Consider the following 14,546-nt stretch of genomic DNA (forward strand, 5'->3'; position numbering starts at 1 on the left):
GCTATTGCCCCCATAGCAATATAGAAATAGGGCTAGATTTATCAAAGCTGAGGCGTACAGGGGCACGTATACGCGCCCCTGTGCGCCTCAGCTCGCCTGTGGCGGGGCGAAATTACCCGCAGGTAATCAACATTGCACACGAGTGCAATTTTGCGCTCTCGTGCAATCGCCCCCCCTGCCTGCGCACAGCCAATCACGCACGGGCAGGAGCTGTCTATCTCCTCGGTCTGACTCGACCGCGGAGATTGAATTTTGCCACCTTAGAGGTGGCGAAGAGCTTAGGGATGCAGCGGTCTGGTGACCGCTGCTTGATAAATTACGGCGAGCAAGTTCTTGTGAGAACTTGCAGCCGTAGGGGCTTGATAAATCGAGCCCATAATATGCTTCTCTGTATATATATATAGTATATATTTATATATATTCCTACAGTAGGACCCCACTATTTCCTCTGTTAAAGTTTATACCTATGATAAAGCTTAATTTATAAATCAGGCACAATATGACATTAACAACAATATCTAATAACAAATGAAAGAAGTATAATAATAAACGTTATGTGACTTAAGTAAAATACGGATGACTTGAACACAAACACTGCAATACCGTGAGATTGATCTGATAACTGAGACGGTTACTAATTGACTAACAGCTGGGTAGTGTATACAGAGCAGATATGCTGGGAAAAAGGCAGGACCACATCATGTTACTCAGGACAGCACACAACTTAAATGATAAATACATAGATAAACATAACTAGCTGCTATGGGACCCCCAGCCATTGGGCCCTGGTGCCACTCCACCTGCTACAGCAATGGTAGTTCTGCCCCTTCATAGCACAGAGGTACATGAAGAACTGCACTTCTTCTGCACCATCGGCTTAATGCACCCTCGGCTTAGCAGTGACATCGCCGGGGGGGGGGGGGGACAGGCAGGGCACTAGCCCACCTAGCATAATGGCTGGCCCCTTCATGTGCCCCCCAACTGTGGCTTCCCACCACCACTCTGTCCAGGCACTGCAGCAGCTCCTGACGGCTTGATACACCCAGTCTCTACCTCACCCCCAAATCCCCAGTGGGCATGCTGAAATTGTCCCATCCCCCCAAGAAGAAATTTCTGGGGATGCAACTGCAAATTAGAGCTCAAGCAATACCGGACATGGATTTTACTACAATGCTCCTATAGAAGTCTAATATTTCAGAGATTTAGGGTACCTGCAGACTTGTAATATGAGTGCAGAAATTGAATCACTGCTGATTGCGCTCAAGTGATTTTAAAGGGACAGTCTAGTAAAAAAAAAAACTTTCATGATTCAGATAGGGTATGCAATTTTAAACAACTTTCCAATGTACTTTTATCATCAATTTTGCTTTGTTCTCTTGGTATTTTTAGTTAAAAGGCAAACCTAGGAGCTTCATATGCTAATTTCTTAGCCCTTGAAGGCCACCTCTTATCTGACTGCATTTTGACATTTTTTCACAACTAGGGGGCGTTAGTTCATGTGGGACATATAGATAACATTGTGCTCATGCTCGTGGAGTTACCTAGGAGTCAGCACTGATTGGCTAAAATGCAAGTCTGTCAAAAGAACTGAAATAAGGGGGTAGTCTGCAGAGGCTTAGATACAAGGGGGTCAATTTTTCAAGCTCCGTAGCAGTTATGAAGCAGCGGACTAAACACCCCTGCTCCATAACCTGTCCACCTGCTCTGAGGCAGCAGACAGAAATCATTGACATCCCCTGCTAGTGGCCGATTGGCTGCGAATCTGCAGGGGGTGGTATTGCATCAGCAGTTCACAGGAACTGCTGGTGCAATGATAAATGCCGAGAGCGTATGCTGTCGGCAATTAGTGCGGTGGACATGATACGCTACATCGTATCATGTCCGTCCGCACTATAATAAATAGACCCCATGGTAATCACATAGGTAAAAAGCGTATTTATATAACAGTGTTGGTTATGCAAAACTGGGGAATGGGTAATAAAGGGATTATCTAAATTTTTAAACAATATAAATTCTGGTGTAGACTGTCCCTTTAATGCACAAGTGTGCTATTTTTGTGCACCACTTGTCATCTAAGCCTTACTATGTAGTTATATCTGTGATTAGACATACATAGCTGAATTTCCCAAACAGTTATAGGGAAATAGAACATCTGTATGTTGTAATATAAAAAGTATAATTATGTGCAGTTACAGTAAAAGCTTTACAATATTTATTAATGTTTTATTTAACTCTGAATTATGGGTTTTCCAATTCTGAGAATTGACAGTGCACACTGCAGACTGCACAAGCCTAACCCTGCAAAATATCTGTCACTTATTAGTCTCAGGAGATGTGATAAGATAACTGCAAAACAATGACAGTGACAAGCCTTATCTAGCCCAGCGACAAATCTGCCTTTGCTCTACCAAAAATAGCATGGAATCGGGTACACTGTTAGAAAAAATGTGCAAAAATTGTACCTTTAGGGGTACAACAGCTTGTCACTGGGGCAGTACCCTCAAAGGTACACCTGCTGTACCCTTTAAAATGGGTACAAATTGGTACCCTTGCAGATTGTACCTTTCAAAGGCAAATATGTACCTTTGGTGGCTAGATTGGACCTCAGTCCTATGGTACCATATTGTACCCTTAAAAAAATGGTGCAAATTTGGCCTTTTAAGGGTACAGCCCCAGTGACAAGCCCTTTTTACCTCATGATGGCAAATTTGTACTCAAGACAGCATATTACAAATGCTGTTCCATTAAATTTTTTATATAACATTCAACTATCCATTCAATTAATGTGTACTTTTTCAGGAAATATTATAATAGCCACACTGCAGCTTTAAAAAAAAGTTTGTATTAACTGTAGCCATGTAGCAATTCCAAAGACTGCTACAGAACCACCTGATTGAGCCAGGCTAAACAACCAGTTCCAAAAAGAGCTTCTTAAAGTGTTTTCTATCACTCTATACTAGACTATAAAAAATTTAAATTTAGGGTGACCTGCCACAGAAAACATAAATATATAGAAAACATACGGCTAGATTTGGAGTTTTGTCGGTAACGACCCGAAAAGCTAACGCCGGCTTTTTTCTGGCCGCACCATAAAAATAACTCTGGTATTGAGAGTCCACATAAAGGCTGCGTTAGGCTCCAAAAAAGGAGCGTAGAGCATATTTAACGTAGCTTCAACTCTCGATACCAGAGTTGCTTACGCAAGCGGCCAGCCTCAAAAACGTGCTCGTGCACGATTCCCCCATAGGAAACAATGGGGCTGTTTGAGCTGAAAAAAAAACTAACACCTGCAAAAAAGCCGCGTTCAGCTCCTAACGCAGCCCCATTGTTTGCTATGCATAAACACTTCCTACGTCTGCACCTAACACTCTAACATGTACCCCGAGTCTAAACACCCCTAACCTTAGTGAGGAGGAAGGTGCTGCTGCAGTGATGATCCGTCGGGTACAGGAAGCAGTGTGGGTCAAACCATGTATGAACAAGGGGAATGGTGTGGAGCCAACCAAAGGATAGCGGCGGACTACCGCAAAAAATGCACAAAAAGAAGAGGTGGAAGGCTACTGAGCATCAGTAAAACGGTATATTTATTTCCAATGTTAAAAAATACACATGAAGGTGAACAAAGTCACAAACAAACAGGGAAGGAGACAGCAGTCTAACATGTTTCACGCATACTTGCGCTTAATCATAGATGCTGGGGACAAGTATAAACAGCTGCTTCATTTAAAGGGGCAGCACACCAATGAGAACATTCATTTAGTTAAATAATGCAATCATTGGTTATCAGCTTGTGCATTTGATTTGTGAGGTGTGTGTCCACAGTCAATGAAGCAGATCAGATAAAAACAAAATACAAAATACTTGTGAAGGGGTAGCAGAATCTGGTACATACACAAACAATATAAATAATATAAATATGCTTATAAATGTATGCACCTTCAAGAAAAATAGAAAACAAGAAACATATATGTATAAACATGTGTATATGAAACATAGAACACCATTGAACACTTTAACATGTTTGCAAAACATCATATTAAGTTTGCAAGATAAATTAATCAATGGTATTCATATAATCATATAAAGACATATATTTCAAATTAAATGAACAAATCAAATACACAAATACAAATGTCATAAATGACATGAATTGCTGCATATTAATATCAACTCTAAATAGAGAGGACCTAACAATATTCCATTATATACCAAAAACTACAAGTGTGTTTACACCGAAGTTAATGGAGTATGGGGATGGAAGGGGGGTTGGGGGGGGGGAAAGGTGTTTTGGGGGGAGAAAGTTATTTATTTATTTATTTATTTATTTATTTATTTATTATAAGGGAGAAAAGAATTCCTATGAGACTATTGAGATGCATACTAAAATATATACTAATAGGAAAATATATGTATAGCTTTCAATATGTTAAATAAGATGTATTCTAGTCAACAAAGTATCTCATATCCCATTCCAAATTAATACTCAAAGGGGACCTGGTCTTTAATTTATAAATCCAGAAAAGTTCTTTTCTGTCCAGAATTTTTGATTTGTCTCCCCCCCTTGGGTGGGGTTCTCGCTAGGTCTATGATCTTAATTTTGATACTGGGTACATTAGTGAAATGAAAGAGATTAAAATGTTTGGCAACAGCCGAATCTTTATTAAATTTCTTTATATCCCTTAAATGCTCTCAAGCTCGATCTGTGAGAGTCCTGGTCGATTGTCCCACGTATTGGGCCCCACAAAGTTTGCAATCCAATAGATACACTATATAGTCAGTAAGACATGTAGCATAGAAATCCATCTCAAAGGATTCACCTGTGGTCTTGCTACTAAACTTGTTAGTGTAATCCATAGTATCGCAAGTTAAACAATTCGTGAGATGTGCCCTAAAATTCCCTATACCCCTAAGCCAATTAGCACTAGGTCTGATCTCATTTTTGACTAAGCTGGGGGATAGTTTAGAGGCTAACGTAGGTGGCTTTTTTGCAACGAATTTGCAATCTTTAACATAAGACTGTAAAACCTCATCACCCTTCAATAAATGTAGATGCTTTTTAATGATACTACATATGGAGTTGTATTGGGGTGAATATTGAGTTGAAAAGACAATACTCCTTTCATCCAAATAACCCTTCTGGTTACCCTTAATATTGGCATGTCTTATTCCTTCAGATGTGTCCTTAATGTTATCTAAGTGCAATTTGTTTGGTGTTTTCCAGTCCTTAATCTCCTCAAAGGTTCTATATAACCCTTCCTCGTCGTATCCTCTGGCTTTTAATCTGTTCTGATCAGCCAATAGAATGCAAGCTCAATCTGATTGGCTGATTGGATCAGCCAATCGGATTGAACTTGATTCTGATTGGCTGATTCCATCAGCCAATCAGAATATTCCTACCTTAATTCCGATTGGCTGATAGAATCCTATCAGCCAATCGGAATTCGAGGGACGCCATCTTGGATGACGTCCCTTAAAGGAACCGTCATTCTTCAGTTGGACGTCGCCGGAAGAAGATGGGTCCGCGGTGGAGGTCTTCAGGATGGAGCCGGTCGTCATCGGATGAAGATAGAAGATGCCGCTTGGATCAAGATGGTTGCCGGTCCGGATCGCTTCTTCTTCCCGGATAGGATGAAGACTTTGGAGCCTCTTCTGGACCTCTTCAGCCACCGGATGATGGATCGCCAGCCCCCGCTTGGGTTGGATGAAGATTTTGGAGCCAGGACGGATCGGTGATACCTGGTGAGGTGAAGACAAGGTAGGATGATCTTCAGGGGCTTAGTGTTAGGTTTATTTAAGGGGGGTTTGGGTTAGATTAGGGGTATGTGGTTGGTGGGTTGTAATGTTGGGGGGGGTATTGTATGTTTTTTTTTACAGGCAAAAGAGCTTAACTTCTTGGGGCATGCCCCGCAAAGGGCCCTGTTCAGGGCTGGCAAGGTAAAAGAGCTTTGAACTTTAGTAATTTAGAATAGGGTAGGGCATTTTTTATTTTGGGGGTCTTTGTTATTTTATTAGGGGGCTTAGAGTAGGTGTAATTAGTTTAAAATTGATGTAATATTTTTCTTATGTTTGTAAATATTTTTTTATTTTTTGTAACTTAGTTCTTTTTTATTTTTTGTACTTTAGTTAGTTTATTTCATTGTAGTTATTTGTAGATATTGTATTTAATTAATGTATTGATAGTGTAGTGTTAGGTTTAATTGTAGGTAATTATAGGTATTTTATTTAATTAATTTAATGATAGTATAGTGTTAGGTTTAATTGTAACTTAGGTTAGGATTTATTTTACAGGTAATTTTGTAATTATTTTAACTAGGTAGCTATTAAATAGTTCTTAACTATTTAATAGCTATTGTACCTGGTTAAAATAATTACAAAGTTGCCTGTAAAATAAATATTAATCCTAAAATAGCTACAATGTAATTATAATTTATATTGTAGCTATATTAGGATTTATTTTACAGGTAAGTATTTAGCTTTAAATAGGAATAATTTATTTAATAAGAGTTAATTTATTTCATTAGATTAAAATTATATTTAACTTAGGGGGGTGTTAGTGTTAGGGTTAGACTTAGCTTTAGGGGTTAATACATTTATTAGAATAGCGGTGAGCTCCGGTCGGCAGATTAGGGGTTAATAATTGAAGTTAGGTGTCGGTTATGTTAGGGAGGGCAGATTAGGGGTTAATACTATTTATTATAGGGTTAGTGAGGCGGATTAGGGGTTAATAACTTTATTATAGTAGTGGTGCGGTCCGCTCGGCAGATTAGGGGTTAATAAGTGTAGGCAGGTGGAGGCGACGTTGAGGGGGGCAGATTAGGGGTTAATAAATATAATATAGGGGTCGGCGGTGTTAGGGGCAGCAGATTAGGGGTACATAGCTATAATGTAGGTGGCGGCGCTTTGCGGTCGGCAGATTAGGGGTTAATTTTTGTAGGTAGCTGGCGGCGACGTTGTGGGGGGCAGATTAGGGGTTAATAAATATAATACAGGGGTCAGCGGTGTTAGGGGCAGCAGATTAGGGGTACATAAGTATAACGTAGGTTGCGGTCGGCAGATTAGGGGTTAAAAAAATTTAATTGAGTGGCGGCGATGTGGGGGGACCTCAGTTTAGGGGTACATAGGTAGTTTATGGGTGTTTGTGTACTTTAGAGTACAGTAGTTAAGAGCTTTATGAACCGGCGTTAGCCCAAAAAGCTCTTAATTACTGACTTTTTTCTGCGGCTGGAGTTTTGTCGTTAGATTTCTAACGCTCACTTTAGACACGACTCTAAATACCGGAGTTAGAAAGATCCCATTGAAAAGATAGGATACGCAATTTACGTAAGGGGATCTGCGGTATGGAAAAGTTGCGGCTGAAAAGTGAGCGTTAGACCCTTTTTTGAGTGACTCCAAATACCGGAGTTAGCCTAAAACCAGCGTTAGGAGCCTCTAACGCTGGTTTTCACGGCTAACGCCAAACTCCAAATCTAGGCCATAGAAAACAACATAATAATAATAAAATATAACTCTAACAAAAAGAAGGGGGATTCGGGGGAGGGATAAATGATAAAACTCACAACCATACATTGAATTGTCACTCTATACCAAATATATGCAACTGAGTCTATTTCCCCAGTACACATGTTGGTGATGAACCTTCTACCAATAGATGGAGCTGTGTTACACATGTCAAGGAACTTTCAACCAACAGATGGCGCTATGGCGTGTTACACAATGTCCATGTATGTGACTGGGGAACGGTTACAATTATTTTTTTTATAAAACTGGTTCTTAAACAGCACTTGTTATTTTATAGAGTTTAAAGGGACAGTAAACTCAAAACTAAACTTTCGTGATTCAGATAGGACATGCAATTTTAAACAACTTTCCAATTTACTTTTATCATCAAATTTGCTTTGTTCCCTTGGTGGCATTTTTGAAAAGCTAAACCTAGGTAGGCTCAAAATGATTTCTAAACCGTTGAAAACCGCCTCTTAGCTCAGGCATTTTGAAAGTTTTTCACAGTTAGACAGTGTTAGTTCATGTGTGTCATATAGATAACATTGTGCTCACTCCCGTGGAGTTATTTAGGAGTATTCACTAATTGACTACACTACATGTCTGTCAAAAGCTCTTAGATAAGGAGGCTGTCTGCAGAGGCTTAAATGCAAGGTAGTAACAGAGGTAAAACATATATTAATATAACTGTGTTGGTTATGCAAAACTGGGGAATGGGTAATAAAGGGATTATCTATCTTTTTAAATAAGAAAAAATTTGATGTAGTCTGTCCTTTTAAAACACATTTTTTTTTATTTGTAATTTTAGTTAATACATTTGCTTTATGTTTAAGAGTTAACATCTTGATGCTCTAAATATAAACGTTAAAATGTTAAGTGCTTGTTTGCCATTTAGAACTAGCAACACAGTATCATTGAATATATGGGTTATTAAAGGGACAGTCTAGTCAAAATTAAACTTTCATGATTCAGATAGGGCATGAAAATTTAAACAACTTTCCAATTTCTTTTATCACTAAATTTGCTTTGTTCCCTTGGTGGTATTTTTCAAAAGCTAAACCTAGGTAGGATCAAACTGATTTCTAAATCGTTGAAAACCGCCTTTTAGCTCAGGGCATTTTGAAAGTTTTTCACAGTTAGACAGTACTAGTTCATGTGTGTCATATAGATAACAATATGCTCACTCTCATGTAGTTATTTAGGAGTCTGCACTGATTGGCTAAACTGCATGCTTGTCAAAAGCACAGAGATAAGGGGGCAGTCTGCAGAGGCTTAGATACAAGGTAATCACAGAGGTAAAACATATATTAATATAACTGTGCTGGTTATGCAAAACTGGGGAATGGGTAATAAAGGGATTATCCATCTTTTTAAACAATAACAATTCTGGTGTAGACTGTCCCTTTAAGTATTGAACAGCAATTGAACATAATTATTTTGCTGTACAACATGTTTGTTGCATTCATTTTGGGTGACTGACAGTTATGTGAATATGAATAATTGATCTGTACAAATGATATGGACTTGCAGGATTTGACAGCCTTGAACCACCCATCCTCCTCAACCTCTTAGTCACACAAGTGATTGTACCTTTTTGGGGGGATTAAATGGTACAGACATGGACCCTTTGACAGTTGGAAACATATTTCTACCTTATTTACCGCTAAATGGTACATATTAGTTCCTTATGGTGTAATTATGATTCATTGAGGGTACAACTACAGCAGTTGTACCCTAAGTGTTCACAAACAGACCCCAACCGTACCCTTTTTTCTGACAGTGTAGTTTGACCAATAAAAAAATAATTACAGCGAATAAGTGTTAATGTATGCAGAAAGTAGTTCATGCCTATAAAAAAAAACACTTGTCACCACATCCATTACTATATTAATGTGCAGCACTTAAAGGGACATGATACTCATTTTTATTTATTTCATGATTCAGATAGTGTATAGGATTTGAAACACTATTTGTTATATATAATTTGTTTTGTTGTCTTAGTATCCCTTTTTGAAAACGATACCTTGGTAGGCTCCAGAGCTGCTGATTGGTGGCACCACAAATATGCCTCGTGCTACTGGCTCACACAGTGGGTGAACTAGCTTCCAGTAGTGCGTAGCTGTTTTTTCAACAAAGAATATCAAGAGAATGAAGCAAATTTGATAATAGAAGCAAATTGGAAAGTTGTTTAAAATTGTGTTCTCTATCTAAATCAAGAAAGACAACTTTTGGGTTTCATGCCCCTTTAATTTTTATGCGTTAAAGTTGTTTCGGTACAAATGTTTAATTCCCTGCAGGGGTGTGACTATTAGCCACATGCGTTTCACCTTACTGACATATTATTTTATATCATTAGAGTGAACAATCAAAGGAGCTAGGCTTCCGTCCATATCACTTGGGGAACCTAAAAGTCTTTTAGCCAGTTAAATACAATGAACACGAAAAGTTGTATTTTTTTTTTTTTTTTGCTGATATTTAAAATGAGGGTCTCAGAATTCCTATTTTAATAACACCTTTGGTATAGTTCAATTGCAATATTAGAATATAAATAAAAGTAAGTTTACTCAGTTCTGAGCTGGTCTACCGCTAATATTACAGTTGCACTGAAATAAATGTGTTACTAAAATATAACAAGTTTGGTATAGTGTGGTTGTGATATTAGAACTAAACATATACAGTGTAAACCTGTAGTAGCTATGCAATTATAACGTTAAAAAAGCCGTTTTTAAAAACATTTTATATAAAGTGTATAAAATGTACTATTGTAAATCTAAAAAGCTACAGCAACTGTCTCCTATAGGACATTAATATCTTGTAAATAAAATCTTGTTCCTAAAAAGAAAAGACTATGTTAAAAATTAAATAAATGATTATTTAAATAAACATATTTAAAATACATAATATAGTACTTTAGAGTATAATACATACATATAAAACTATATACAAATGTACAATATACAGGCATACCTTGCTTTATTGCACTTCGCAGATGTTGCTCTTTTTACAAATCAGCGCCATTTTTCCAATATATATACACATATAAACACATAAATACACCTGAATACACATATTGTATATACACATATAAACACATAAATACACCTGAATACACATACTGTATATACACATATAAACACATAAATACACCTGAATACACATACTGTATATACACATATAAACACATAAATACACCTGAATACACATACTGTATATACACATATAAACACATAAATACACCTGAATACACATACTGTATATACACATATAAACACATAAATACACCTGAATACGCATACTGTATATATACACATATAAACACATAAATACACCTAAATACACATACTGTATATACACATATAAACACATAAATACACCTGAATACACATACTGTATATACACATATAAACACATAAATACACCTGAATACGCATACTGTATATATACACATATAAACACATAAATACACCTGAATACACATACTGTATATATACACATATAAACACATAAATACACCTAAATACACATACTGTATATACACATATAAACACATAAATACACCTGAATACACATACTGTATATATACACATATAAACACATAAATACACCTAAATACACATACTGTATATACACATATAAACACATAAATACACCTGAATACACATACTGTATATATACACATATAAACACATAAATACACCTGAATACACATACTGTATATATACACATATAAACACATAAATACACCTAAATACACATACTGTATATACACATATAAACACATAAATACACCTGAATACACATACTGTATATATACACATATAAACACATAAATACACCTAAATACACATACTGTATATACACATATAAACACATAAATACACCTGAATACACATACTGTATATACACATATAAATACACAAATAAACATGATTATAACTCACTGAAGGCTCAGATGAAGGTTAGCATTTTTAAGTGTATGCCGATTTACAATGGGAACAAGAGCAAAGGAACATTACAATCCAGATGATTTTCAAGAGTCAAATCTTCTTTTACATTCGAAATGCAAATGGATACATTAGAGAGGAATCTCATTTTAAGTATATACTGTTTTCTATGTTCAACATACTGTTTGTCAAAGGGAATAGTAATCTGGTGTAGGTGCGTGTTACTAAGAAACACAATAGGAGGCCCATTTATCAAGCTCCGAATAGAGCTCGAAGGGGATTGTGTTTCTGGCGAGTCTTCAGACTCGCCAGAAACACCAGTTATGAAGCAGCGGTCTAAAGACAGCTGCTCCATAACCCTGTCCGCCTGCTCTGATGAGGCGGACAGGAATCGCCGCAATTCAACCCGATCGAGTACGATCGGGTTGATTGACACCTCCCTACTGATGGCCCATTGGCTGCGAGTCTGCAGGGGGCGGCGTTGCACCAGCAGCTCTTGTGAGCTGCTGGTGCAATGCTGAATACGGAGAGCGTATTGCTCTCCGCATTCAGCGAGGCCTTGCGGACCTGATCCGCACTGTCGGATCAGGTCCGCAAGACCTTTGATAAATTGGCCTCTAGGAGTAAAATATGTGGTGAAAGTGCCAACATATCTAAATGAGTGTTAACAGTATTTGGGTGCTAATGTAAACTTTGAGTGGGATAAGTCAGCAGGCATAATATGGTATGGAGAGAACACTGAGCATATTTTTGAGAGAGTGGTATGGGCCTGTTATATTAACAGGTGGCTGCGGTAGGGCCGGCTATAAGTAGTGAATGGGAGGTTAGTAGTAGGTATTTATGAGGAAGCCTGGGGTGTTAGCAGATATGTCAGGTATGGTAGTAGGAGAGTATGCTGATAGAATAGAGATGTGGGTACCAGAGGAGGAGGGAGTACACATTTCTATCAGTTATGCCGGAGGTTGGTAAGATGACAGAAAAGTGTATGGAGCTATATGGACTATAGACTTAAGGGTGAGATAGGCCTATTCACGAGTGAGTAGACTACAGTTCTATGTCCTGAGTTATATTAGTGTTGGTATATGTCCTAGAGTGAAGGTATGTTGGGACACCTAAGGTATGCTCAGGCATCTTTGAGTAAACCAAGGATTAAATGCAGAACAGATTTTAGCTATAAACATAAAATATAAACTTAAATAGGACCTATATTAATTGCGGTCTGAGATATCAAGATCAGATGTATAAAACTTTAAATAACTGTGAAACAAGTGCAGGTAAGGTGAGGGCACTAATCTTGAATTGAAGCAAACATATAACATTTTTAGGTAGGGTATATTCATGGAGGTTTGAATAAACTTAAAATTAAATGTAAAACATTTGTCTAACTATTAATGGATGGGAGCTTTAGATTAAAGTATTATAATAGCAATATTTGTAATTAAATGTAATACAGGTTTATATATAGAGACATGGGGGCCTAGTTATCAAGCCGTCAACCTCAAATACGCTGGAATTCCGCAGCGTATTTGTGGCGAGGCTGATTCGCCTTAGTTATCAAAGGCTCGAGACCGGCAAAAGTAGAATTTTGTGACGTAAACTTCGATCCGCCGGACTCAGTCCGACACAGATCGATTCTTACGTCACTCCAGATGTTCCGCACACAAGTGCAGCACATTCTCACTACTTTTGCTAGTTATCAAAAAACTAGCAGGTACGCTCGGCACTTTTACGGCCCAGCGTACCTGGTTTTCAAAGCGCCAGCCTGGAGGCGGCGGATCCCATAGGAATCAATGGGAGTCTGACCATAGCGAAAGTACAAGTTCGCTGCTGACAGACATCCCATTGATTCCTATGGGAGCTGTCTACACCTAACACCCTAACATGTACCCCGAGTCTAAACACCGCTAATCTGACCCCCCCTACACCGCCGCAACTAAATAAAGTTATTACCCCCTAAACCGCCGCTCCCGGAGCCCACCGCAACTATAATAAATGTATTAACCCCTAAACCGCCGCTCCCTGAACCCGCCGCAACCTATATTAAATGTATTAACCCCTATCCTGCCCCCCCTACACCGTCGCCACCTATAATAAATTTATTAACCCCTATCCTGCCCCCCACTACGCCGCCGCCACTGTAATAAAATTATTAACCCCTAAACCTAAGTCTAACCCTAACCCTAACGCCCCCCTAACTTAAATAATTAATTAAATAAATCTAAATAAATTAACTCTTATTAACTAAATGAATCCTATTTAAAACTAAATACTTACCTTTAAAATAAACCCTAATATAGCTACAATATAATTAATAATTATATTATAGCTATCTTAGGATTTATATTTATTTTACAGGTAACTTTGTATTTATTTTAGCTAGTTAGAATAGTTATTAAATAGTTATTAACTATTTAATAACTACCTAGCTAAAAGAAATACAAAATTACCTGTAAAATAAATCCTAACCTAAGTTACAATTAAACCTAATACTACACTATCATTAAATTAACTAAATAAACTACCTACAAATAACTACAATTAAATACAATTACATAAACTAACTAAAGTACAAAAAATAAAAAAAGCTAAGTTACAAAAAATTAAAAAATAAGTTACAAACATGTTAAAAATATTACAACAATTTTAAGCTACTTACACCTAATCTAAGCCCCCTAATAAAATAACAAACCCCCCAAAATAAGAAAAATCCCTACCCTATTCTAAATTAAATAAATTTCAAAGCTCTTTTACCTTACCAGCCCTTAAAAGGGCCATTTGTGGGGGCATGCCCCAAAAAGTTCAGCTCTTTTGCCTGTAAAAGAAAAATACAACCCCCCCCCAACATTAAAACCCACCACCCACATACCCCTAATCTAACCCAAACCCCCCTTACAAAAACCTAACACTAATCCCCTGAAGATCATCCTACTTTGAGTCGTCTTCACTCAGCCGAGCCACCGATGGAACTGAAGAGGACATCCGGAGCGGAAGAAGTTAATCCTCCAAGCGGCGCTGAAGAAATCTTCCATCCGATGAAGTCATCATCCAGGCGGCGCTGAAGAAGTCTTTGATCCGGCCGATGTCATCTTCCAAGAGGCGCTGAAG

This window comes from Bombina bombina, chromosome 4 (genome assembly GCF_027579735.1).
Source record: "Bombina bombina isolate aBomBom1 chromosome 4, aBomBom1.pri, whole genome shotgun sequence".
Lineage (NCBI taxonomy): Eukaryota > Metazoa > Chordata > Amphibia > Anura > Bombinatoridae > Bombina > Bombina bombina.